Source organism: Nicotiana tabacum, chromosome 18, assembly GCF_000715075.1.
Source record: "Nicotiana tabacum cultivar K326 chromosome 18, ASM71507v2, whole genome shotgun sequence".
NCBI classification, from domain to species: domain Eukaryota; kingdom Viridiplantae; phylum Streptophyta; class Magnoliopsida; order Solanales; family Solanaceae; genus Nicotiana; species Nicotiana tabacum.
In genome coordinates, this window is record NC_134097.1 from 159221847 (window position 1) to 159247541 (window position 25695).

Consider the following 25695-nt stretch of genomic DNA (forward strand, 5'->3'; position numbering starts at 1 on the left):
CCGCACCACAGTCTGCACATCAACTAGGGCAACCCCCTACATGCTGGTATATGGTACAGAAGCGGTCATTCCCGCCGAAGTAGAAATCCCTTCCTTGAGGATCATATAGGAAGCAGAACTCGACGATGCAGAGTGGGTGAAGAGTCGTTACGAGCAGCTGGCTCTTATAGATGGAAAAAGAATGAACGCAGTTTGCCATGGTCAACTTTATTAGAACAGAATGTCCAGAGCCTTCAAGAAAAGAGTCAATCCAAGACAATTCACACCAGGGCAGCTGGTATTAAAGAAGATTTTTCCGCATCAAGATGAAGCCAAAAGGAAATTCTCTCCCAACTGGCAGGGTCTATACATGGTTCACTGGGTTCTAATAGGAGGAGCCCTCATACTTGTGGAAATGGACGGAGAAGTTTGGCCAAAGCCGATTAATTCAGACGTAGTCAAGCGATACTATGTGTAATATTTATGCTTTCCTTCATGATGTAATTTGAACTACGCCTGACTTGATTCCCGTTTAAGAGGGGATACATAGGAAGCCCTATGGGTTCGGTCAAAAGTCAATAAAATTTTCATTTCCCCCGCAATTGGAAACTGGGGCAGAATTTCGAGGAGGACCCTCAAAATTCTAAAGTGATTTCAGCCATTCGCCGCAAGCAGCCATCAGAAGCAGCAACCTAGTAAACTGGAGCAGAATTTTGAGAAAGACCCTCAAAATTCCGGAGCAAAAGAAGTTGCAATGTCTTGAACCACGTCGCAGCCGTCGGTTCATCTAAAGAAAACTATTCTCGATTATGTATTTATGTTATATTTTTACTAAATCATGCATGTCTGTTACCGAAATTGCTTTGTTTAGCAACGCTACCCCCAATGATACACATAGTATTACTGAAACAGAACCAAGCAGGTCAAGCAGAGCCAACGGGGATACGAACTAACCTCCCCCTTTACAAAACTCACGACTTTTCTTTGGATGCATGCACTTGAGTTGCAAAATCATCAAATATACTATACGCTCAATCATAAAGTTCAGCAATACAACTCTCCAAACCGTTGCACTTGCTTGCAACTGTTATCCGCATACAACAATGTCCCCAGCAAGCATAATATCCCCAGCAATCGCTATACCGCAATCCGCTATCAGCTAAGAAAACTCTATTGTTGTTTGCCCTTAATACTTCCTTCATAAGGCTACCATTCTGCCTTCCGAGGTTAAGCCCTACCTCCATCTGCATTTTCTTGCATTGCATAAGGCTACCATTCTGCCTTCCGATGTTAAGCCCTACATCCATCTGCATTTTCTTGCATTGCATAAGGCTACCATTCTGCCTTCCGAGACTAAGCTTTGTCTCCATCTGCATTCTCTGCATTCTATAAGGATACCATTCTGCCTTCCGAGACTAAGCTCTGTCTCCATCTGCATTCCCTGCATTGCATAAGCCTACCATTATGCCTTCCGAGGTTAAGCTCTACCTCCATTTGTATGGCTGAAAGATCGCTACTTTATTTACATCTTGCATCGGCTGAAAGATCACCACTTCATTTACATCTTGCATCGGTTGAAAGATCGCCACCTTCTACATCTCATGGGCTAAAATATCGCCAATCTATCCAAAGGCGTCATTGTTCGTAGGCACCATTTTCATAGCCCGAGAACATCATATCATGGCATGAGGACCCCTTTTAATCTTTTGCATATCATTATTCAAAGGCATCATAGTTCGGAGGCATCATTCTCATAGCCCGAGAGCATCATTTCACGGCCTGCGAATCCCTTATTATACCCTTCAAGGCCCAGGACGCCATGGTCTAAGGGCATCATCCTCATCGTCCGATGACAACTCTCATGGTCCAACGGGAATTTGTATCATGTTTAATTTTACGCACAATATATGCTTGTATCGCTTACTTGCAGTTAAACTAGCGAGCAACAAACATCCCAGCAAGAGCGATCCCGCTCCAATTCCCGCAGCCCTTGCAAGTTTCAAGCCATTCACCCTAACCTGAATATTGCATCCGTTCTTGAAAGTCTCCATCGGCCTACTCCGTTGATGGGTCCTGAACTACATATGGCCTGATTCCTGTAAAACCAGGGATGTGTAGGCATCTCAAAAACTAGAGTAAGGTCTAAGTCTCCTCGAACCCTTTCGTTCGGTCAAAATTGGCCATCATATCTTTACCCGACAACTCTTTCATCCCTCCCGGGTAAAGAGGGGCAGTTGATGATACCCGATTTTTTCACCGTGTATTTTTATATGTAACATGCCTTTCAAATAGCATGTATATGCATATATAAGTATACCCCAAGGCTACATTATTTTTCTTATTTTTTTAAAGATTTTTAAATCAATTTATGGCCATATTTTATAAAGAAAAACCCAATAATTATCCCCAAAATTATTATCTTGGTGATTAATTTATTGGATTCTCATATTTTTACCAAAATATAGCTAAGATATTTTTTTACACATTTTTTACAAATTTATTTGGTATTTTAAGGACAAAATTGCATAATTGCAATATTAGCCTCTTTTATGATTTGATTGCATTTATACTTAAAAAATTAAGTCCAGTACTTTTAAATTTATAATTATATGTTATAAATTATTTTGGTACATTCAATTTATTTTAAGGATTTAATTTACTATTTTTATAAAAAAAATAAAAGGGGAAAATGGCTATTTAAAATCTAGCTAGATTTCATTTCGATTGTAACCTAAATTCTACCCCAATTAAATCCAATAGAACCCCAGCCCAATTCCTAAAATTACCCGCCCCTGACCCAACTAAATCCAACCCGCCCGGCTCCCCACTTAATCCAGGTCGTTGATCAAAATGATCAATGGCCACATTCTCTCCTTTCCTTTTTTAATTCACTAACCCCACTAACCCTAAGTCATTTTCACCTACCTGCCGCTACTAAAACCCTACACTCTCTCGAGTCTTCTCAAAACCCTAGCCGCCTCTTACCGCTTCCACCCTGAAAGCCACCGGAATCCATGGCTTCCAAGGCTATGGGAGTCTTATACCTACCTCATGTTGATCTTATACACCTGATCTCTGAAGATTCAAGGCTTGACCTTGAAGGTTTGTACCCATACCTCGTTCGATTCAAGTTCCACGGCCATCTCCGGCCTTGCTCCAGCGTACCATGGTTGATTGAGCCTGATCCTAACCTCTCCAACTCAGATTGGTGACTTTTCAAAGCCTTTCTCATTTCTAGGGTTCTTCTAAAACCCTAACCCTTTGAGGTTTTTCCGATTCCCTTAGATATGTTCCAGATCCATGCTTTCTTTAAGGTTTTAAACGTTTTCCTAACTTTTCTTTCAAAAAATCACTTTCAAAATCTTTCTTTTCCGATCTAGGGTTTTCTGAAAGTATTTAAGTGATTTCTAACTTTCTTTTTCCTCTTATGTGTATTTGCTTCTACTGGGTTCTTGTATTTTCTTCTACCATGTTCTTACGTGCTTCTTCTGTTGTATTTACCTATACTATGTTCTCGTATACTCTTCTACTGTATGCTTTCTCTATTGTGTTTTGATATGTTTCTCCTACTATATTTTCTTACTAAGTTCTTAAGTTTCCTTATTAAGTTCCTTTTACTAAGCTTTGTTTAAATTTTCTTCTAAAAATTTTTAGCATACTTCTTCTACTGTTCTTATCAGTCTTCTCTATTATGTTTCGTATTAGCTTCTTCTACTCTATTTTTCTTTGAATTCTGCTACTATGTTCTGTGTGTTACTTGCTATCATTGTTTTCTCATGAGTTTTTGCTGCTAAAAGAAACATGCAAGAGGTTTCATAGAATTGAAACCTCTGAGCTTGTTTTGATTACTTGCCTTCTCATCTCTGTACTTGATTCAAGGTGGAAACCCTAGAATTCGGGGGTTCTGCCAAGTTTAATTATGTGATTTAATTGAACTGGGGTTTTTATTTTAGAACCCCTAACTCCTTCAGACTAACTTCGAGTCTCTGAACTGAGTTTGGACATCCGTGTTTGCATATGATTCTGACCTTTGGCTAAACTCTTCTAAAAACTCTTTCTTCACCGGATTTTTCTATTGATTTTTGCAATGGCACAACATTTTCTTCCAACTCAACGTGTTTGTGTGCTCTTTATATGTGATGAATCTTCCTCTAAAAAGGTTTTCAACTCGTGATTGATTCAGCTTCCTTCTAAATAGGTCTGATTGATTCTCTTTCCATTGTTTGTTGATTTCCCTTAAGTTAAAAAACCTTTCTCATCTTTTTGACTCGGTTCATTAATACAAGATCCCTGACCTTTGATTTACTAGATGTTAATTGATTTTCTTGCCTTGTTTGTTCAACCGTGTATTTTAGAAATTCTGTCCTTAAATAACCTTTATGTATTTACCCTTAATTGCATGTTGTGCTCAAAGTGCTTATTCATTTTTCTTTCCTTAAATTGTTTTTACCCGTTTGAATTTGAATCCCTTAATTAAGGGAAGTCTTGTGTAATTGATTGATAATCAGTTCCTTGACTATTTTCTTACCTTATTTCTTCATGATTTTTACACTATAAAAGGCACGACCCTTTTTCACAGAGGAAAGAGGAGAATCCTTCTAAACTCACACTCTCTCAATAATATTCTTTTCTTGTCTGTGATGTGGCCTATTTACAAGACCTACTACATTTCCTTTATTTGTTTCTTTGAAACCGGTATGTCCTAATTTAAACTTCACCATCACAACAATGTGTTTTCCATCTTCTGCTATGAATCCCTGCTCCCTACCCCTCTTTTGTGTTTTAAGTTATGGTTTAAAACATGGCAATATGTAAGTTGTTGTCCATGGATTGAACTTGGTCCCTTAGGGGATTCTAACCTCTAAACAGTGTGTTCTAACAGGCTTATGGGTGTGCCAACACTTCCAATTGTTGGGTATGCCCATTAGTCTGTCTTTGCCTATTTACCACCTCTCCATTCCATATACCACTATGTGTATTGATGTAATATTTTTTCCCTTTCCTTTTCCCCTTTCAGAATTCTATTCATGCACTTGCACGCTCTCTTAGTCCCTAAGTTCTGCCCCCCTCTTATGAGCCTTGCCTTGGGACCTTGAGTTCCCTCAGAACTTGGAAATCTGAGGGTTGGCCCTTCCACACTGCACTATGTGTTAATCTGGTGATACATTTGGATGTAAGCACTGCCCGGAGTTCATATTAGACTCTTAGGGAACTTTGACACACCCCAAATGGGAGAAAGGCTTTGAAATATGATCTCTTGGAGTTGGTTTACTTCATACTTCAGACAAGAAAGTCTGAATCAGGCTCTCCTTGGTTGTACTTTTTAATTTTTGATGTATTTTTTACTTTGCTTTTATGGGCTGTAATAACTTTGTAGTAAAATCTCGGGGATGGCTAGTGAAAAAGGGAGGGGTAACCATGTTTGCAAAAAGGGGTAGATATCCTACCTCTAGGAGTTTCTGGATTCCTGCATTCTCTTATATAAATATCATGTCTATAGGAATCCTGCATTCTCTCATATAGATACCATGTCTATAATTACCTAAAAATCTGAATTCTGCATATGCACATAGAGAATATGCCTATAGGTCTTTTGAACCTTGCACATCCATTCTTCATTAGGCAATCATGTTTGTAGGTCTTAATAATCAACTGCAATTAGATATCGTGTTCATAGGTCTTAAACGAAATTCAGCACCTAGATATCATGCTTACAGGGTTTTTGCATTTTTCTATGTCTATGAAAGTGTTTAAAATCAATAATGCGTAGAAAGCATGCCTATAGGAGCTATTAATCAAGTCTGAAATGTTTCACTCGCTTATAAGTCTAAAATCAGTAATAATGATGCATTACCAGTTGCAGAACTTATGATCTTTTGCTAAAACTCGCCCTTCTTTAATAACTGACACCTTCTCTTTAATCAGTATGTAATCATCTCATATCCTTGTTCCTGAAGTCTGTAGATATCACGCCTATAGGGTTTTTGTCTAACACTTAAGCAAGCCATAGGGTAAAAGTTTATAAATTCAATCTGTTGTTATTAACTACAACCCGCAGGCAGACCTGATTTGGGTTTCTTATCTGAATTATGTGATAAATCAGTCTGCCTCGACTTTTAAGTTTAATCAGGCCCTAAACAGTATGTGTAAGTCATGCTAATTACTTGCTTTCTTTGTTTAAAGGTGGTGTATCTGAGCCTTTCCACTTGTTGTATGCTTTCCCCAATTTGCTATGCATGTTTTTGTATGTCGCCTTAGTATTTTACCCTTTTGAAACCGCAAATAAGCCCAATATCTCCCCCCCCCCCAGGATTAGTAGTCCCAAATACCTTCGAGATTGATAGGATTGGGACGGGTAATAGCATGCAATAAGTGAACGAGACCATTCCGCGCTTTAATACCTTAAACAGGGCGGGAAGGGTAGATATGGATATGATGACCACGCGGTAACATCACATGTAGCCCCTCACTAAGAAGTGATTACCGGATGTTGTGTGGGGTGATCCATATTATTAATAAACCTAGGACCCTCCCCCCTTTTTCCTTTGTTTCTTCCTTTTAAACCTTTTAAATTGTTTCTTCAAAATCAACTCTTTTAGTTTTCTTACTTGTAACCCTCATGTGCAAAATCCCCTCTTATTTGAAGTCTTATTCGCCTACGTGTTGTTTGCACTTAAAGTCACAATAATTGTCTGGCCGGGAACCACACTAGTGGATCCTAAAGGGTGCCTAACACCTTCCCCTTGGGATAATTTCAAGCCTTTACCAAATCTCTGGTTACTCAAAACAAACCCATTTTAGTGTCCTAATGCACTTTAATCATTATGTGGCGACTCTTCTATGCAAACCCAATTCCCAAAAGGGAATGCGTTGTCCTCCTAAATGTCATAAACCCGATTTCGTGAGGAAAAGGGGGTGTGACAGCAAGTATAGACTAATATCCCCAATGGTGGACCTTTGAGAACCATCGAAAGCTTTCACATTGATGGCTCTGTCCTTTATCTCGTGCAATCCCTTACCCAACTTCTTGAGTGTTACCAGTGGACAAATATTGAGATTGGAACCCCCATCGATCAGGATCCTAGTGATGAAGTAGTCCTCGCATTGCACAGTGATGTGCAGTGCTTTGTTGTGTCCCAACCCTTCAGGTGGTAGTACGTCCTCATGAAAAGTGATCTTATGGCTCTTCAACACTTGTCCTACCATGTTAGCCATTTCTCTGCCAGTGATGTTTCTTGGTACGTATGCCTCACTTAGTACCTTTAGCAGAGCATTTTTGTGTGCCTCAGAGTTTTGTAGTAAAGCAAGAATAGAGATTTGCGCTGGCATTTTGTTCAACTGGTCGATGACCGCGTATTCCTTGGCTTGTATCTTTCTCCAAAGATCGTCTGGACCTATCTCAATAATGGGTGGCCGGTTGGAGGCCTGCTTACTTGACTCAACTAGGTGTTTTAGGGTATAAACCCTACCAGTTCTCAACATACCCTGTGCGGCAACAGTCTCTTCGAACCTGACCTTGCCTTTCCTCCTTGCCTCGGTTGTATAGTCTCAAGGTACAACCTTTATATGGAATGGTGTCATGGTAGACATCGCCATTGGGATCGGCGTGGCTATCCTTACTCTGAATGGAGCATGTGCCTTGGGCGGCAAGACTGCAACTTCAAACGGTGTGGGTGCATTTGCCGGAGACACAAATTCAACCTCAATTGGCGCTGGTGTCTTTGTGGATGACGTTGCTTCAAACTCAAGTGGCACAGACATATTTACCTCAGCATCCCCAAATGACTGAATCTGGACTATGATCGGATTAAGAGTAACTATTGACTTCTTCACCTTCCGCGATCAACTCGATTGATCCCTTGGGATCCCAATCATCCTTTATTTCAATCATGTGAACGCCTCCACCCTTATGGTATGGCAGGGGTTATTGCGGACATTTGGATCGGGTTCTTTTGCCACAATAATCTTGTTATCGATCAAAGATTGGATCTTATCTTTCAAAGAACGGTATTCATCGATGATGTGCCCCTTCATGCCGGAGTGGTAGACACAGGATTTTTTTGGGTTAACCCACTGGGAAGGGTTCTCAAGGGTTGCAGCAGGAATGGGGGTAATATAAGAGCAACTTTGAGTCTCTCGTACAACTGGTCAATAGGTTCAGCAATGGCTGCATATTGTTTTGGGGGTCTGCGATCAAAATTTGGTCGAGGTTTAGGGAAATTTTGGTGTGTAGGAGGTTATTGATAGTAGGATGGTTGAGTATTGTAGGTTTGGTAGACATGTATGGGTTGGGAATATCTGGGCGAAGTGGGTTGGTATGTGGGAGGTGGAGGTGATTGATAAGTGGGTGGTGGAGCTTGGTATGCGGGTGATGGTGCTTGGTAGTTCGGAGTTGGTTGATATGTGAGTGGAGGTATTGGGTAAGTTTGGTATTTGATAGGAGATTTGGTTCTCTGTGCAACCATTACGGTGCCCACGTCCTTTTTCTTGGACACACCACCGGACTGTAAGGCCTTATTTGTAGCTTGCAAGGCCTTGAAATTTGTAACCATACCACTTTTGATGCCCTCTTCGATCCTTTCACCCAGCTTGATAATGTCAGAAAATTTATGGCTCTTAATCATCATTAATCTTTCATAATAGTGCGGGTCCTGAGCCCGAACAAAGAATTTGTTCATATGTTCCTCTTATAAGGCAGGTCTGACCTTAGCAGCTTCGGACCTCCAGTGAGTAGCATACTCGTGAAATGTTTCTATGGGCTTCTTCTTTAGATTCTGAATATAGAACACGTCCGGAGCATTCTCTGTGTTAAACCTGAACCTGTCCATAAAGTCGGACACCATGCCTACCCAATTTGACCACTTCTTTGGATCTTGGATAATGTACCAAGACAAAGCATCTCCCTTCAAACTCCTCATAAAAAGCTTCATGCGGATTCGCTAGTCTTTCCCTACTCCAACTAGCTTGTCATAGTACATTCTCAAATGGACCCTTGGATCCCCTATACCATCAAACATTTCGAACTTTGGAGGTTTGTACCCTTCCGGCAGTTCGACATCGGGCTGTATGCAAAGATCTTCACAGTTCAACCCTTCAATTCCCTTACTTCTTTCGACGCCTTGAATCTAGCTAGTCAATTTCTTAAGTTCTTCGGCTAGGTTCCTGATGAGCACGTCCTTATCATCAGACTCGGGTGTGCTTGAGATGGGTTGGGTGGAGTGTGGCACGGTCTCCACGTAGATATGGGTGTTATGGCGGGTGTGAAAGTGGTCATTTGTGAAGTTTTGGAGTTCTGGGATGAGTAACGGGTATTGTTTCAGGTATGGCAAGTGTTGCAGAGATGGTGAGGAGCGGGATAGTTCTATTGCTTTGGGATATTCTGTGGAGGTATAGAGTTCTGAGCATTTGGGAAATTGATATCTGGGGTAGTGAGGGAAAATGATAGACTTGCCAGATTCCAAACCTGATCAAGTTCTTCTTGGAATTTCAACAGTTTTTGTTCAAGTTGGGATGCATTTTCCTTAGGAACCTGAGTACCATGACCATGAGTGACCTTTACCCGTTCAGTTGAGTTCTCATTTCTGATGTTGTTCAAATCTTTCATCTTTCCTTTGTTCTTGTTTTTGACAAGACTAAGAGAATAAGTGGGTGGAGGGCCCCTGGATCTCGTGGAATAGGATGATGTTGCCAGAGTGCATGAACTAACCTTTGGGGAGGGGAATAATAAAAACAAAAAACAAAAATAAAAACAAAGGGTAACCAAGTTAGTGAGGATTATAGGAAGTATTGCAATATTTAAACACATAGTGCGAGAATGTAAATCGTGTCCTAATTTGGGGGACCTCTTTGTGCATGAGGTAGGCCTAGCGACAAATTGATTTGGAGAACTTAGGATTCTAAATGCCTCATTTTGTTGATAAAAATAGACGAATCCCAAATTGACACTAAATAAACAGGAAATAAAATGTCACTAATGGTCATTGGCCTTATTACATTTCATAAAGCAAAAAGATAAAACTCCTATCTATTTGGTCCCAGAAGGACCTTCCTCAGGTTGAATTCTCTCGTTGATCAATTCCTCCAGTTCGCGTAGGTTCACCAGTAAAAATGCCTTTGCCAGGTGTTCTCCTTCGTTTCCCTCAGTGTTCTGGCAGTCGGTGACTCTCTTCCTCACTTTTCCTTCTAATTCCAGCAGATTGTATTCCAGATATTCCAACTTTTCGCTAGCTTTGGTGGCCCTCTCTTTCCACTCATTGATTTGGTTACTGGATGGAGGACTCCTCCACCAGTCTAGCAAGAGTGGGGGCATGCTAATCATACCGAAACTGGGGACATCGTGCCTCATTTTATGCAAAACAAAAGGGTTAGACCCTAACCCCACCAGACTCGACTATTTATCATCAACAATTAGCATGAAGCATTTAGTTTCCCAAATAAATGCACAGAACGGATGGTGTCCGTTTGAATTTTAGGGAAACCCGGTGGACTTTTGGACAAGGCTATCTTAAAGGATAATTATGTGGACAACATAACTGATCCGGCTAGGTTTGACCATGATGCATGCATAATTCGAACCGAGTAAGGCTTCTATGGGGTTTTAGATTGGTAACTTTGAGCGGACAACTCAAGGAGGAAAGGCACGGAAGCGTCAACTGCATCGCTGATTGGCTGGTTTTACCGCAAATATGCCTTTTTCGGATTTATGGGGTAATAATATAGGAAGAGCGCAACCACTCATTATAGCGTTGCTATGATATTTTATTTGGCACGAGTGGAGTATGATGTTGAGCATGGTTATGCAATAATTAAAAGCTTGTTGACATGTATTTGCACATTAAGAAAGCAGTAAATACAGCAGTTTCATAATTTAAAGCAATAGTAAAGGAAAGAAACAAAGAAGACAAGTCATTTTTGCAGTTGAAAAGGAAATTGAATGCTTAAAGGAATTAAACAAATAATTGCACATAAAGAGGTATAAATTCGCAATAACAGTCTGAAATGGTAAAAGCCTAAATATCCCCAACAGAATCGCCATGTTGTCGCGCCCCCTTTCTTCCCTCTTATGAAATCGGGAGATCGGGTTTGTGACATTTGGTATGGGACAACTCATTCCTTTTGGGAACTGGGTTTTGCATTTTGAAGAGTTGCCACCTAATGATTTAAGGTGCATTAGGACACCTATAAGATCTACTCCTAAGCTTGTTTGATAACCAGAGATCGGGTAAGGGCATGAAATTATCCTAATGGGAAGGTGTTAGGCACCCCCCAGGATCCACTAGTGTAGTTCCCGGCCAGATAGTTTATTGTGAATTTGTACAATTTAGCAAATAGACAAATATAGGCTCAAATAGTAGGGGGTTTAAGTTTAAACATATAAGAGTTTGAAAACAATTAAATGCGAATTTTGAGAAGAAAGGGTTATAATTTCTACAAATACTTGAAAATATAAAAAAGGAAAAGAAGGGGATCCTAGGTTTATTTATAATATGGATTACATCAATGCGATACCCGGTATGACACTCCTCAGAATAGTGGATACACGTGGCATTAGCGCACCAGTCATCATATCCATATCTATCCTTCCCACCCCGTTAAGGTATTAAAGCGCGGATTGGTCTCGATGTCTATTGCATGCTACTACCCATCCCTTTCTATTAGTCCCGGAGGATTTTTAGGACTACTATTCCTAAAGGGGAGGGATATTAAGCTGATTTTAGGTTTTAAAGGTGAAAAAGCTAAGGCGACATACAAAACATATAGGGGCTGCACATTAGGGGAAACATATAACAAATAAGAGGCTCATGTATACCTCCTCAAACAAAGCACATAAATAGCATGACTTAAACATACATCTAAGGTCTGAATTTAGCATACTAAGGTAAGGGAAATTTCAATTGTTGAGACAGACCAGTTTATTACATAACTCAGATAAGAAGTCTGAATCATGCCTACCTGCTGGTTGTAGCAATTAACAAAGGCGGATTCAATTTTTTGGTTGTTATCACCTAAGGCTTGCCTAAGCGTTTAGGAGAGATCATATAGATATGGTATCTATTCAGAATGAAGCGAAACAGTAACAATTGAAGACGAACGATTTGGATCCTATAGGCATGCTTTCTAAACCGCGTTAAAGAAAGAGTAAGGTTGTTTAAAACTGATTCAGAGTCAAACTGATTTTAAATTGGTTTCAGCCTATAAGCAAGATATCTAGTGTTGCTCATTTTAATTCCTATAGACATGATATCTAGTCGAGCGTGAATTGAAGCATGCAGTATCCCTATAGGCATGACTTCTACGAAAGGGGGTACTGAAAATGATATCTGATTTTTAGCCCGTTAGTTCCTAAGCATGGTGTTTAAGTGTGGTAATGCAGAAATTAAGACAAGTCCTATAGACAGGTTCTCTAAATGCAGAATTCAATATGCAGAATTTAGGTCCTATAGGCATATTCTCTAAATGTAGAACATTCAGAAATTTAATGAAATTGGATCTTATAGGCATAGTATCTGGATACATAATTAAACATGCAGAACAACAGATGATATCTAAATTGCAGAACTGAACATGCAGAATTTTAAATCCTATAGACGTGATATCTACCCTTGAGCATGCATAATTACCTGGTCCATTTCACTAGCCAAGCCCCCAAATGTTTATTACAAAATTATTACAGACTAGACAATGAATTACATCAAGGAAGCACAAAAGAAAAGTTACAACCAGATGAAGCCTGATTCTTGACTTCCTCTCGGAGTTATGGAATAAACCACCTCAAGTGTCATTGTTTCAAAGCCTTTCTCAGACTTGAGTGTGTCAAAGTTCCCTAAGGGTCTTAAGAGGACCCCGGGCAGTGCTTACACCCAAGTTTCATAACCAAATAGAGATGAGTGCAGTGTGAAAGGGCCAGCCCTTATGTGTCCAAGTTTAGAGGGAGCCCATGGGTCCCAAGGCAAGGCTCACACAAGAGGGGCGGAACTTAAGTCTAAGAATATGGTAGAAGTGCAGGAGTAGAGATTTAGAACTGAATGGAGAATGGAGAGGGGAGAGGGTTGAGTTGAAAACAGTAGCAGTAAAGCTAAAATCACAGAATCAGCAATTGCACAAAAGGGTTAGGGGTTTGGGAAATACATTGCAAGGAGCATATATCCTTAGGTAGGGACCAGGTTTGCGCACGCACAGTAATAGATAGTGTTGTCATGCCTATAAACCAACCAAAACACACAACATATAGAGGGGATATGGAGGTTATGATCCCAGGGAATCAGGTTTGGGTCATGCACAGCAATGTTCAATGATGTCATGCCCCAAAACCAACCAAAGATACCAAACACATAGGGGATGTGGAACATATGACCCATGGAGGGTCAGGTTTAGGTCATGCACGGCAATGTATGATGATGACATGCTCTCAAACCAATATACAAACACATAGAAGGTATGGGGTATTGGGTTCATACATGAGAAAACATTAATTCAGAAAAAGGAAAGGGCATATCATAGCATGCTTGATAATGAAACTCGATTAAAAATAAGCAGGAAACAGGTAAGAGTGAAGGAATTAATAAAGAAACATGTTGTTGCTGATGCTGGAAGAGTAATTAGGATATACTAGTGAAGAAAGCAAATGCAGAAAGAAAAAGTAGGCAAGTTTCCCACAGCCTAGCCTTGGCTTTCAGCCGGCTATACAAGGTAGAAATACAAGTAGTAACAGAGAAAAGAGAGAGAGTTTGAGTGAAGTGTGTGTTTTTGAACTCAATTGATTCATGTCCTTGAAAGACGAGAGGTGCAGGGTATTTATAGTTTTTTTTAAAATGAGTGAATGAAAAGTAATAAGATACAAACATGCAAACAATCATAGGTTAGAATCAATTACATGGGTGATTCCCTTTAATTAAGGAATCGTTGTTTATCAGATTCAAATAAGGAAAGAGATCAGTTTAGATACAGACTGATTATTGCCATAAAAAAAATGGTTCAAGCATTCAGTAAGTAATCAAGTCTAAGTACATAATATACTTATTTTGGAAATAGATTCAGCAAGGTAAATATTACAATAAAGGGAAAAGAATCAATCAATTTTGAACGGGCGAGTGAAATCAGGGTTCAAAAAAGGGAAACTTTAGAAATCAGTCACAAGGTGAAGATTAATCAAGGAAGAAATTTCAGCATATAAATAAAGTGAATAGGGTGATCAGACATGCGAGGCCAAACAAAAGAGATAATCACAAACATGCAATAGTGGCAGAAATAAGCTAGTAGTAAAGCAAACATTCGAAGCATATTAATCAAGTAGGTCAAGTCACATTGAATCAATAGTGAAAAAATAGAGTATCAGAGACATACAAAGGTCTCACAGTAATAGATGAGAAACCTTTTGAAAAGTTAGGGTTTCAAGCATAGTCAAGTTTTAAAGATAGTAGAAACCTAGAGTCAGAGGAATCACATAAAGGAAAAGGGATTCTGAAACAAGGAACTTCAAATCGAGTTAGGCATTTAAACGAACAGTTTCAGACCCAAAGCCACAGGGTTTTCAACAATAGTCGAGCCCTAAAAATAGATCAAACAAAACTTAACCAAACAAATACTCATCTAACAAATAACTTTTAGAACTCGACTGAGACCCACAAGAATTTAGAGTTTTCAACAACAACGAGTTCGAAAGATGGTAAACAGACGAGTCAAGCAAGATTTTAAACAAACAAATGCACATCTTAAACATATTAAAAGTTAGAGAAAAGATTTTGAAATAACTTAACAGGAAAACCCTTAATCGAAAAAAGACAAAGAGTCGTTTTTGAAAGCAAAATTGAAGAAACTTCGAGAAGATGCTTAAAAGTTCAGAGCAAGCATATATCTAAAGTAGATCTGAAAGAAATCGAAAGACCTTAGAGATTAGGGTTTCAGAAAACCCAAAAAAGATGAGAAAGACTTCGAAAGTTACTGATCTAACTAGGAGAGTCAAAGGTCTGACTCGAATGACCATGGTCGGCCGAAGAAAGGTCGAAGATGACCGGAGAAGGGCCATGAACTAAAATCGAACGAAGACTGAACCAGAGCTCTTCATAGTCTGGCCTTGAAACCATAAGGACAAACACATAGGAGCTAGGGAAGGCTGGTACAGGTCTCCGATTACCTCATAAGGCCATGGATTAGGGCGGATTAGGGTGGTGGCGGCTAGGGTTTGAGTGGTGTTGCAGAGAGTGTTTGAGAGGAAGGGGATTCTAAGGCGGCGGTAAGTGAGAAATGATAGGGTTTTGGGGTCGTTTGGAATTAATTAAGGCAAGGGCGACTATTGGCCGTTGACTTGAGTGATCAACGGCCTAGATTAAAACGGGTAAGTGGGGCAGTTTATGAAACTATGTTTGGGCCTGGTCCGATGAGTTCAATTAGGTCGAGAATTGGGTTAAATATGCAGTTAGGAATAATCCAGCCAAAGTAATAGGAATTAGACCTAACACGATTCCAAATAGAAAAACTTCAATCATTTTTCTTTGTTTGAAAGGAGAAAAAAAAAGAGGTAATATCTATACCTAAATATTAATCCGAATTGACATGAATCTCAATGACAATGACCAAGTATTTCACTTCGAGTTCCTTCCTTCGTAGTCAAATCTGATGATACGCTTTGGCGATGTTACATTGGATCGAGAATTGGGTTAAAACTGGGGTAGGATTTTGGCTACGATTGAAATGAATTTGGGCTATTATTTAAATAGCCAATTTCCCCTTTTAAAATTATAAAAAATAGCAAATTGGTTTCTGGAAATAAATTAAAGGTACTAAAATAATTTATAACACATAATTATCAATTTAAAAATACTGGAGATTAAATCTTAAAAGGGGCTAATATTGCAATTATAAAAAATACTAAATAAATTTGTAAAAATATGCAAAAATATCTTAGCTATATTTTAGCACAAATATAAGAATTCAATAAATTAATCACCAAAAATGATAATTTTGGGAATTATTATTTGGTTTTTATGAATAAAATAGGGGAATAAATTGGTTAAAAATCTTTAAAAAAATAAGGAAAAATAATAAAACATTTGGACACACTTATACATGCATACACATGCTGTTTTAAAAGTATCTTGCATATTAAAAAATATATAGGGAAAAATTGGGTATCAACAAATATTATACATGGTCAAATAAGCAGTATGGTACAAACAGGATCAGCAGTAAGATTGATAGAGCATTTGACAACTATGAGTGGATGATGCAATGGGGTCATGTGACCACGGAATATGGTCTTCCATTTATATATGATCATAGCCCAATGCTAATTACCTTTCACTCAGCCTCAAAACCTGGCAAAATACCTTTCGAATTCTTCAACATATGGGCAGATCATGACAGTTTTGATACACTTATGGAAAGAGTTTGGAAACAGTCTCATACTACTTGCAAAATGAAGAACATTTGGTTAAAGTTGAAGGCATTAAGGCCTTTATCCAAAACTCTGAATAATGAATAATTTAGAACCATTAGTATGAAGATTGAACAGGCTAGAGTAAGTCTAAAAGAGGTGCAACAAAAGATCACTACAACATGCAATGATTCACTGCTTGAAGAAGAAAAGAGTATACTGCAGAATTTAGAAAATGGTCTTTTTTAGAAGAAAGTGTATTGAAGCAGAAGGCAAGAACAAAATGGATCAAACTGGGAGATTCCAATACTAAGTACTTTGCAGCAATTATGAATGAAAGAAGCCAGAAGAAACAGTTGAATGGGCTTGTTGCACTCACAAGTGATAAGATTACTCATCCTGACATTATAAAGCAAGAAGTTATGGAATTTCACAAGTCTCTAATGGGGTCAGCAACTCACTCTCTCCCTGCTATAAATAGATTGATTATGGAAAACGACCCAGTTCTGTCACAACAACAAAAGATTGCTCTGTGTTCTGAGGTTACAGGCAGAGAGATTTATGCTGGATTATGTGCTATTGACAGTGATAAAGCACCGGGAATTGGTGGATACAATGCCTATTTCTTTAAGAAGGCATGGATGATTATTAAAGAAGAAGTTATTCAAGTTGTTAAAGAGTTCTTTATTACTGGAAATCTTTATAAAGCTATGAATTGTACTACTCTCACACTGGTACCTAAACTGACTAATCCTAGCACAATAAAAGATTATAGACCAATTGCTTGTTGCACCATGCTTTACAAGCTGATATCTAAAGTCCTAGCAGCCAGAATACAGCAAGTTATTGCATCAGTCATATGTGAGGCACAAGCTGGTTTCATTCCGGGTAGGAAGATAGCTGATAATATCATACTAGCACATAAGCTAGTGAAAGCTTACACAAGGAGGAACATTTATGATAGATGCATGATCAAAATTGATCTACAAAAGGCTTATGATCCAGTTGAATGGAGCTTTTTAAAGCAAGTTATGATTGAGTTGGGATTCCCAATGAGGTTTGTGACATGGGTAATGGAATGTGTTACTACAGTTAACTACACTATCATGATTAATGGAGAGCCTACCCCACCTTTTGATGATGCAAAAGGCTTGAAACAGGGAGACCCCATCTCCCCTTTTCTGTTTGCAATAGTAATGGAATATCTCAGCAGAAGCCTTAATAAATTGAAGGAGGTAAAAGGTTTCAAGTTTCATCCAAGATGTGCAAAGCTAGGGATTACACACCTCGGCTATGCATATGATCTTTTACTATTTGCTAGAGGTGATTTAAATTCTCTCTCTCATATTCATGGATGTTTCAACCATTTCTCTCAAGTTTCTGGTCTACAAGCCAATTTGAAGAAAAGCTCAGTATATTTTGGGGGAGTTCATCAGAGTGTCAGAATGGAGATTATACAGAAGTTGGGATTCACAGCTAGAGAGCTACCTTTTAAATATCTTGGTATTCCTCTTACTATCAAGAAGCTCTCTTTGATACAATGGTATCCTCTGGTAGAGAAGATAGTTGCAAGGATCTCTTCATGGACAACAAAGAAACTATCATATGCTGGAAGAGTGCAATTGGTTCAAACTGTATTGTTTGGTATTCAGTCTTACTGGTCACAGTTGTTCAATTTTCCTACAAAAGTCTTGAAGACGATAGAAGCTTATTGCAGGAGCTATATCTGGTCTGGGTTTAATACCATCACAAAAAAGACTCTGGTTGCATGGAATAGAATGTGTACACCTAAATCAAGTGGGGGTCTAGGCTCGATTAACTTGCAATTGTGGAACAAGGCAACACTAGCAAAAATATGTTGGGATGTAGCAAGTAAACAAGATTGACTACGGATATGGTGGATTCATGTTTTATATAAAAGATAAGAATTGAGAAGAGATGGCAATCCCCCAACAGGCAAGCTGAAACAACACTACAGCAAGTGCAACATATGCAGCATGTCAAGAAGAGTGTGATTAGTCAGTTTTACCTCCAGCTACTGGAAAATAGGCCAAGAGTCTCTTGGAAATGTTTGATGTTCCAAAACAAGGCTAGACCAAAGGCTATATTTACAATGTGGTTACAATTGCACGAGAGACTATTAACATCTAACATGTTGATCAAATGGGGTGTAACTGTGGAACCAAGATGCTCTCTATGCCTGAACCATGATGAAACCAGAGATCACTTGTTTGTAAAATGCCAATTTGCAAAGGCAGTATGGCAGAAAGTTCTTCAGTGGATGCAAAGGCAAGGTGTAGCTCGAGACAATTGGGAGCAACATGAACAATGGGTGATACAATGTGCTAAAGGCAGGACTCATGGAGCTCAACTGTATAGGATGGTGTATGCTGAGATCACACATATTCTGTGGATTGAAAGGAATATGAGGATATTTGAACAGAGAAGCAGAGGAGTTGATAGTATTGCTAGAGAAATAGCCTACATATGTAATGTGAGAGCCACCAATGGAATTAGTAGTTTAGTACAACATTTTATATTTTATTAGAAACAGTTATGTAGGTTTGAGTTTTCTTATTTTGACAGATATGGCTGCTGAGTTATAAGCAGACCATGGAATTGTAAAGCTTATTGGTGATTAATAAAATTGTTAGTTATCTAAAAAAAAGTCGGCGGGTTGGGCTATGACCTAAATTTTAGCCCACTTTTGGGTTGGCTCATTAACCCGATCATCCATTCACTCAGCCCATTTGACACCTCTATTCCCAGTAAACTATATGTTTTTAACTACATTAGTTCTTGGACATGTGCGTTGCACGTGCATCCTATGTTAATCGGTAAAAACTTTTAAATTATTATAAAATAATACTGTGTGATAAGATGCACGAATTTCTTAATTTTGAAATAAAAATACAAGCTCAAACTTAATTGTTGAATAAAAATGATTAGCTAAATTTAGTTAGATAGATACGATGTATACATATAAGCAGAAATCAACATAAACTTATTTTACACTTTGACTCTTTGACTCGTCCCTTGTACATCATGCGCCAAAAATATTTATGAAAAGCGCTTTATATGAGATACAATACAAATTTTAAAGATAATTTTACTTCATATATTTGAGATGTCAATATACAATACCAAAGAGGCGTGGAACACCTAATCTAGTTTTTAAGTATATTATGGAAAAAAAAAATATTTCTCGTGGAGTCTAATTTCAAGTGAAAATCGTTGTTTTGAAGAGGATTCAGAATTTTAAAAATGTAGCTACATGAAATGTTAAAAGTTTGTCTCCAATTAAAGTCTGCACCTTTCACAATTATTTGGAGGCGAGAAAATAAAGAATGGTTAATAAGGAGAAGAAAAGAATTCTAATAAGAAGAAAAGGAAGACCAATTTCAGCACCAAAAATGAATAGAGAAAATCAAAGATAACATATACTATTTGGCAACAATATATTTTTGGGATAATTTCACATAAGAACAATTGGGCTCCCCATTTTTCAATTTTATAGTCCATATTTCAATTTACAACCAACTAGCCCAAAAATAATAGGCTAAGATTCAACATCCAACTCTAATAGGTTCTCAAAATTATCATTTAATTTTTAAAAATGATTGCTCAAGCTTTTAAGTTAATTTTCGAATTAGTAATTGTGACTCAAATATTAGTTCAACAAACCAAATCCATTTGGGTGGTGAAAATTAGATTTTTAACAAGCTTAAATATGTGTGTTTAAATTCCGAATTTGATTTTGAGAGAAATTTGGAGTGGGTGTTATTTAGACTTGTTAGAAATAGTATAAAGAGGTTGTATATAAAATTTGAAGTCATTTAATGGAGATTTGGACTGGTTTTGAATAGGAATTGCAACTGAAAATCGTGGAAGAAGTTCGTCTACATACGTTTGTATAAATGTGTATAATAGTGTATACGCTGTGTTTATACACTCATATACACTATTATACAAGATTATACATAATTATACAAAAAACTGACTTCGTCTTCTTCCTTGCATTTTTTCTGAAATTTAACTCAAATCTTGCTCAAATCTACTCCAAATCACTTCAAATTTAATCTTTGAACTCCTTTTGATATTTTCAATCAATTGGAATAACACCCAATCCAAACAACTAAGAATTGCAAGAAATTCTATTTTTTAAAGCAAAGCTTTGAATGTCCTTTAATGGTGGACTTCTACTCTTTAATTTTTTTACATTGCAACCAGGTGCTATAGGGAGAGAAGTAGTAATGGCGGATGGCCCCTTGAAGCATATGTAAAAAAAAGTGAGAAGAAGAGAAAGTGAAAATAATGGTTGTGAGAACACAGATTTAACTCTATAGCTTTTAGAAGCAATGATTGTAAGAACATATATTTTGAATTTGCAAGAGCTAGTATTTTCAAAATATATACAATATAGGCTAGGTGGGGTAAAACTTAAAAACATGGGCCATTTTTTATTATGGTGTGAAGTCATGTGTATTTTCTTGTAATTCTTTCTATATTTTTGACACCATTAATTACTACTTTCTTAATCATTGCTGTTGAAGTTATACCTTTTCTTAATAATTTTTAACAATAAAGGAAAAGTAATTTAGGCTCAATCTACTTTTGTAATACAATTCAAATAATTCCTTATAATTTAGATCACAAGTATTAAACGTGCCCTTGGAAAAAATGTCATTTATATAAATCATTACTGGGAAAAAAAATAACAAAGAGAGCATTATAATTTTAGTAATAAAGATTAAGAATCATATGATCAAATGATAAACTGTATCGTCGTAAAAGTTCTTTATAAACAAGGATATTCTTTATACAAAAGCAAATCAAGAAACATAATAAAATTATTAACTACACCAGTTATTAGGAGCCATGATGAAGTTGTTCTTCCTATTTTGGTCCCAAAACCCTTGTAAAAAAGAAAAAGGTGCACCTTATTTGACATTTTGTAGATGCGTTATGTATACAGGAGACGGTGACCAGCGTTAAAGAAGATAAAGTAATTCTATTTAGGAATTAAAAGGCTGCAAACCAATACAATTTTATCTACGAGTTGAAAGGATGCAACACACACATTTAGCATTTACTGTAGCTATCTTTCACACTATTGTCTTCTCAATTATCTGATTTAATGTATACATGGTTATTTATTGAAGCTAAATTTACTTTTTAATACAAAAATAATATAAAAAGTAGCATTCAGGAGAAAGGATAAAATGGTCTTTTAACTTTTATGGGATATTTTAGTAATTCATTTTTGACTTTGGGACACTTATAATATAGTATGATATGATATGATATGATATATGAATTGAGTATTAATAGAAAACCTTATAGTTTTAAAATTATTAACACAATTCACAAATATAGATCAAGCTTTCGTAGAGGTCCCGTGAGAAGATCTTTTACAAGTGTATCACTGAAGTTTCAAAGCAGAGATGTAAATAATACTCGATGAATGTTAGTGTTTTTTTTAAGGAAATTTTTCAGGGAAACTCGCCGTCGTTATCGTTCGAATGCGCACTGTGCAATAACTCGCAAACCACACGGGAGATGAATTTTAATTTTACTCGTCGTCAATGTTAATTTAATTGTACCAATAGGAAAAGTTATAATGTTACTTTACTGTACCGTTTGTAGATCTATTCTTTCAATTAGTATTACATATAACTAAAACTAGCATAATTGAAGAATTTTAATTATGAGACGGGTGTATGACGTCTTATATTAAATATGGCAAATAATTACTCTGGAAAAAAAAAATATTCATGTTCACCTAATTTAGACTAATGTATAATGTGTTTGATCACAAGTTCTGGCGGATTCAAGATTTTAACAGCATGGGTGCACTATTAAGAAGCGGTGAATCCAGAATATAAATTGGGGCCCATTGCACTTTTGAAATTATAAGTTCAAAATTATTATTTTTAAAATAGTAATTTTTTTACATCTATATCTATTTTCCATGTTGAAAATATTGAGATCAGTTGAACCCACTGACTATATGCTACATCATACATTGCTACTAGTTTTAATATACACATTTTGTTTAATCATATATAAGATTTTACAGCGATAAAAGAAGAATAGGAATTTTAAGATGTGAAAATTTTGAAAGAATAAACCAAACAAAAAAGAAATAAAAAGAAAAAAATACTTAATTAATATGCAAAAAATAACACCAGATACACCCATCTGCCGTAGGCGTCTACTTCTTGAAAAAAACAAGAAAAAAAAATAAGATTAACATAAGATCTAAACTCATAATTTCACTTAAAGAGATCCACTTAATAACCATCACATCATATAATACTTTAAGCACCTATGTACACAAATATATTTTAAAAAAAATAATATTACTATACATAATTTAGCGCGGGAATCATGAGTTCACGTGACCCATGCAACCCACCCTAGATACGCCCAAGTTCACAGCCTCTCCACCACACTTTCTTGACTTCATTTGTTTAGGCGCATTGTACTTTTCTTGACTTTGACTTAAAGTGAAAGACAAGAAAAAAAGTGTTATGACTAGTTAACTAAAATCAATTATTGACAGCGCTGCCTTTTAAAGTCGTAATATAACATGTGATGTGACAATTAAATTTCCCACGAAATTACACAAATTTTGAACCTTAGTAAATTCCAAGAGCACTTTGGCTTTATCAATAAATAAGGAATTATTGAAAAAGACGAAAAATATTGCGTTGACATCAACTTAATTCTTAGCCATTCTTCTTGTTACATTTGTTGCATAGTACTCTTTGTTTTTGTTTTGAAATAAAATACAAATTAAAGAGACAGTTGAAACTTAGCCCTACCACCCCTGAATTTGGGAAGAGGAAAAAAATGAGAAAAAGAAAGGATAAATGTATGAAAATGTGAGGAGGAAAAAGTATGAAAATGCTTGCAATAAAAAGAATAAATAAAAAATATCCAAATGAATTGAATTATCCTTGTCAGAGGCAAAAATCGATAATACGCAAAAATAATCTAATAAAAGTAATTAATAAGTGAAAAATGATATATCATTCAAAAGGGAAGATACATGCAACTCCTTGTAGGAAATATGCATGCAACTCCTTGCTATAGATTATTCAAGAAATGAACAAATGACTTTTTTTTCTTCTAAAATTAAGATCAGTCAAGAACATATTAATAAATAAATATTGTCGTAGATGTTAAAGCTGTTTGAGCTAATGTCAAATTACATTTTTATAACAATTGATCTTTCTGGTACTTATTTTCAAAGCTTTATCTTAGATTAATTTAGCCCCCGTTTGGACATAGATTTTGCTAAATATTTTTCAATTTTTTTTTGGAAAATACATGTTTGTTTATAGATTTTATCTATATTTGGCAAAATTCCGAATCTCAAAATTTAAATCCCAAAACCAGCTCAAGAGCTGTTTTTAGCCCAAAATATTACCACTTGGTTTTTTAAAAAAATTTAAAAAGTACCTCAAACTTTTATATTTTATAAAATACCCACTTTCTATTATTATGACCCAACTAATTCATATCTACCAATTTTTTCCTTATTAAACTCACGCGGCTTTACGCTTCTCTATAATAGAAGAAAACCTTCGCTAAAGTTATTGTGCCAATATGTGGCAATTCACCACAAAGACAAAATTTGAAGGTAATTTGCTAAAATCTGCTAATATTTTTATGTAAATTTTTTCAGATTTGTTTCACTTATTTTGTATGAATTTTCTTCTGATTTGTTTCGTTTGTTTTGTATGAAAATTTTCAGAGTTGTTGGGTATTTTTGATAATTTTTAAAACTTATGAGAATAAGTCACATTCCATATTCTTTCAAAAAATAAAAGTAAATTATACTTTAAAAAATTATGTCCAAATAAATTTTCATCTTCAAACGCTAGCTTAGATCGAGTGCAATTTAAGTAGGAGATAGATTGACATAGTTCAAGCAAAATAAACGATTAACAACATACAAAATTATTTTTTTCTTATATGTCTCTTGAGCAAACATTTTATAGTTTTATTGCTCCGAAGACGAATTCAATGAAAATAAGTGACATTTGAAAGGGATGACCTAACATTTAAAAATTGTATTTATTTAAAAGATTCCTAAAAGGAAATTAGTGGCGAAGCCAGAAATATTTCTAAGGGTATTCAAACTTGAAAGAAATAGAAAAAAAATTCCGACAAAGGGTGTTCAATATAAGTTTTATATATCTAAAACTAATATTTTACTTATATATACAGTGTAATTTTTCGGCGAAGGGTGGTCAAAGGTGGCTTCGCCCATGAAGGAAATAATACAATGTTGGGTATGCGAACAAAGTCACATATTGGTAGCTGAAAAGATTTGGAGTCTACATATAATGTGTAGGAATCTCTTAATAGTGTGAGGCCTTTTGGGGAAAAGCGTGCGGGCTTGGCCCAAAGCGGATAATATCACACCATGTTAAGAGTATCTTTGGGTCATTTAGCCAACATACAACTTAGATGATTTTAATTTGAAGATATAAATTCAAACGTTTAGCGCACAAAACATATGAACAGTGTCATCCGAAATGTGCAAGTGCAAATATCAATAGAACACAAATATTGAAACTCACAGCATAAAATTTTATTATTATTTATTACTATTGTTATTGATGTTACAGCTGGGGGTATTTTTGGCAAAACATGCTTTGAAGCGATCGTCGGATTGATTAACTTACCTGCATACCTCGTAAGGCGGGCAAGATTGAATGTTTAAAGGTTTAGAATCCCTTTAACACCCTCTCTATAATCTAATTTTACTTTTAATGCCACTATTTATTTTATTGAAAATATCGCCGCCTAAACAAGTGGGGAAAATAATTTAAAAAATTCTCATCTCGCCAACATTGAAATCTGAATCTGGTGGATATTCGAAAACGAAAATTATAATATTGGCATTAAATTACATATGTGCCCTTGATTGGTCAATTAATTTACTACTCTTACGGAGAGTGTGTCAAGCAAAGGCAAAAAGTGCCTTATGTTAACAGCAAAGTCACAATTTATTTGGAAGAATCATCATCACCTCTACTTTAACGTTCTGCCCATTTTGTTGTCAAATTCCAATTTAAGAAAATGCCCATCACCAATTCTAATGTTTGGTTTTCTTGGAAGTTCACGAAAACAGTTAGGATATTTTGTTTTTATTTTCAACTTGTATATGGAATAATACTCGTTATTTATATTTTTCTTCAATTTTAGTCGAGGGTATATTCAGCGGCGAATTCAGAAAATTTAATAAGGGTATTCAAATTTTGAATACTTTTTGCCGTGAGCTATGCAAGTGTGTTCAGAGTCTATTTTTAATCAATAACAAGTACATA

At 36.4% G+C, this 25695-nt stretch overlaps 1 long non-coding RNA gene across 1 annotated transcript in view; it reads left to right on the forward strand.

Annotated features, from left to right (window-relative positions):
- The window catches only part of LOC142173012 (uncharacterized), a 53466-nt gene extending 32657 nt beyond the window's left edge, over positions 1-20809 (forward strand). Inside the window, exon 3 of the long non-coding RNA XR_012702438.1 lies at positions 20582-20809. This is a non-coding gene — a long non-coding RNA (uncharacterized LOC142173012). The remainder of the gene's footprint in view (positions 1-20581) is intronic.
- The last annotated feature ends 4886 nt before the right edge of the window (positions 20810-25695 follow it).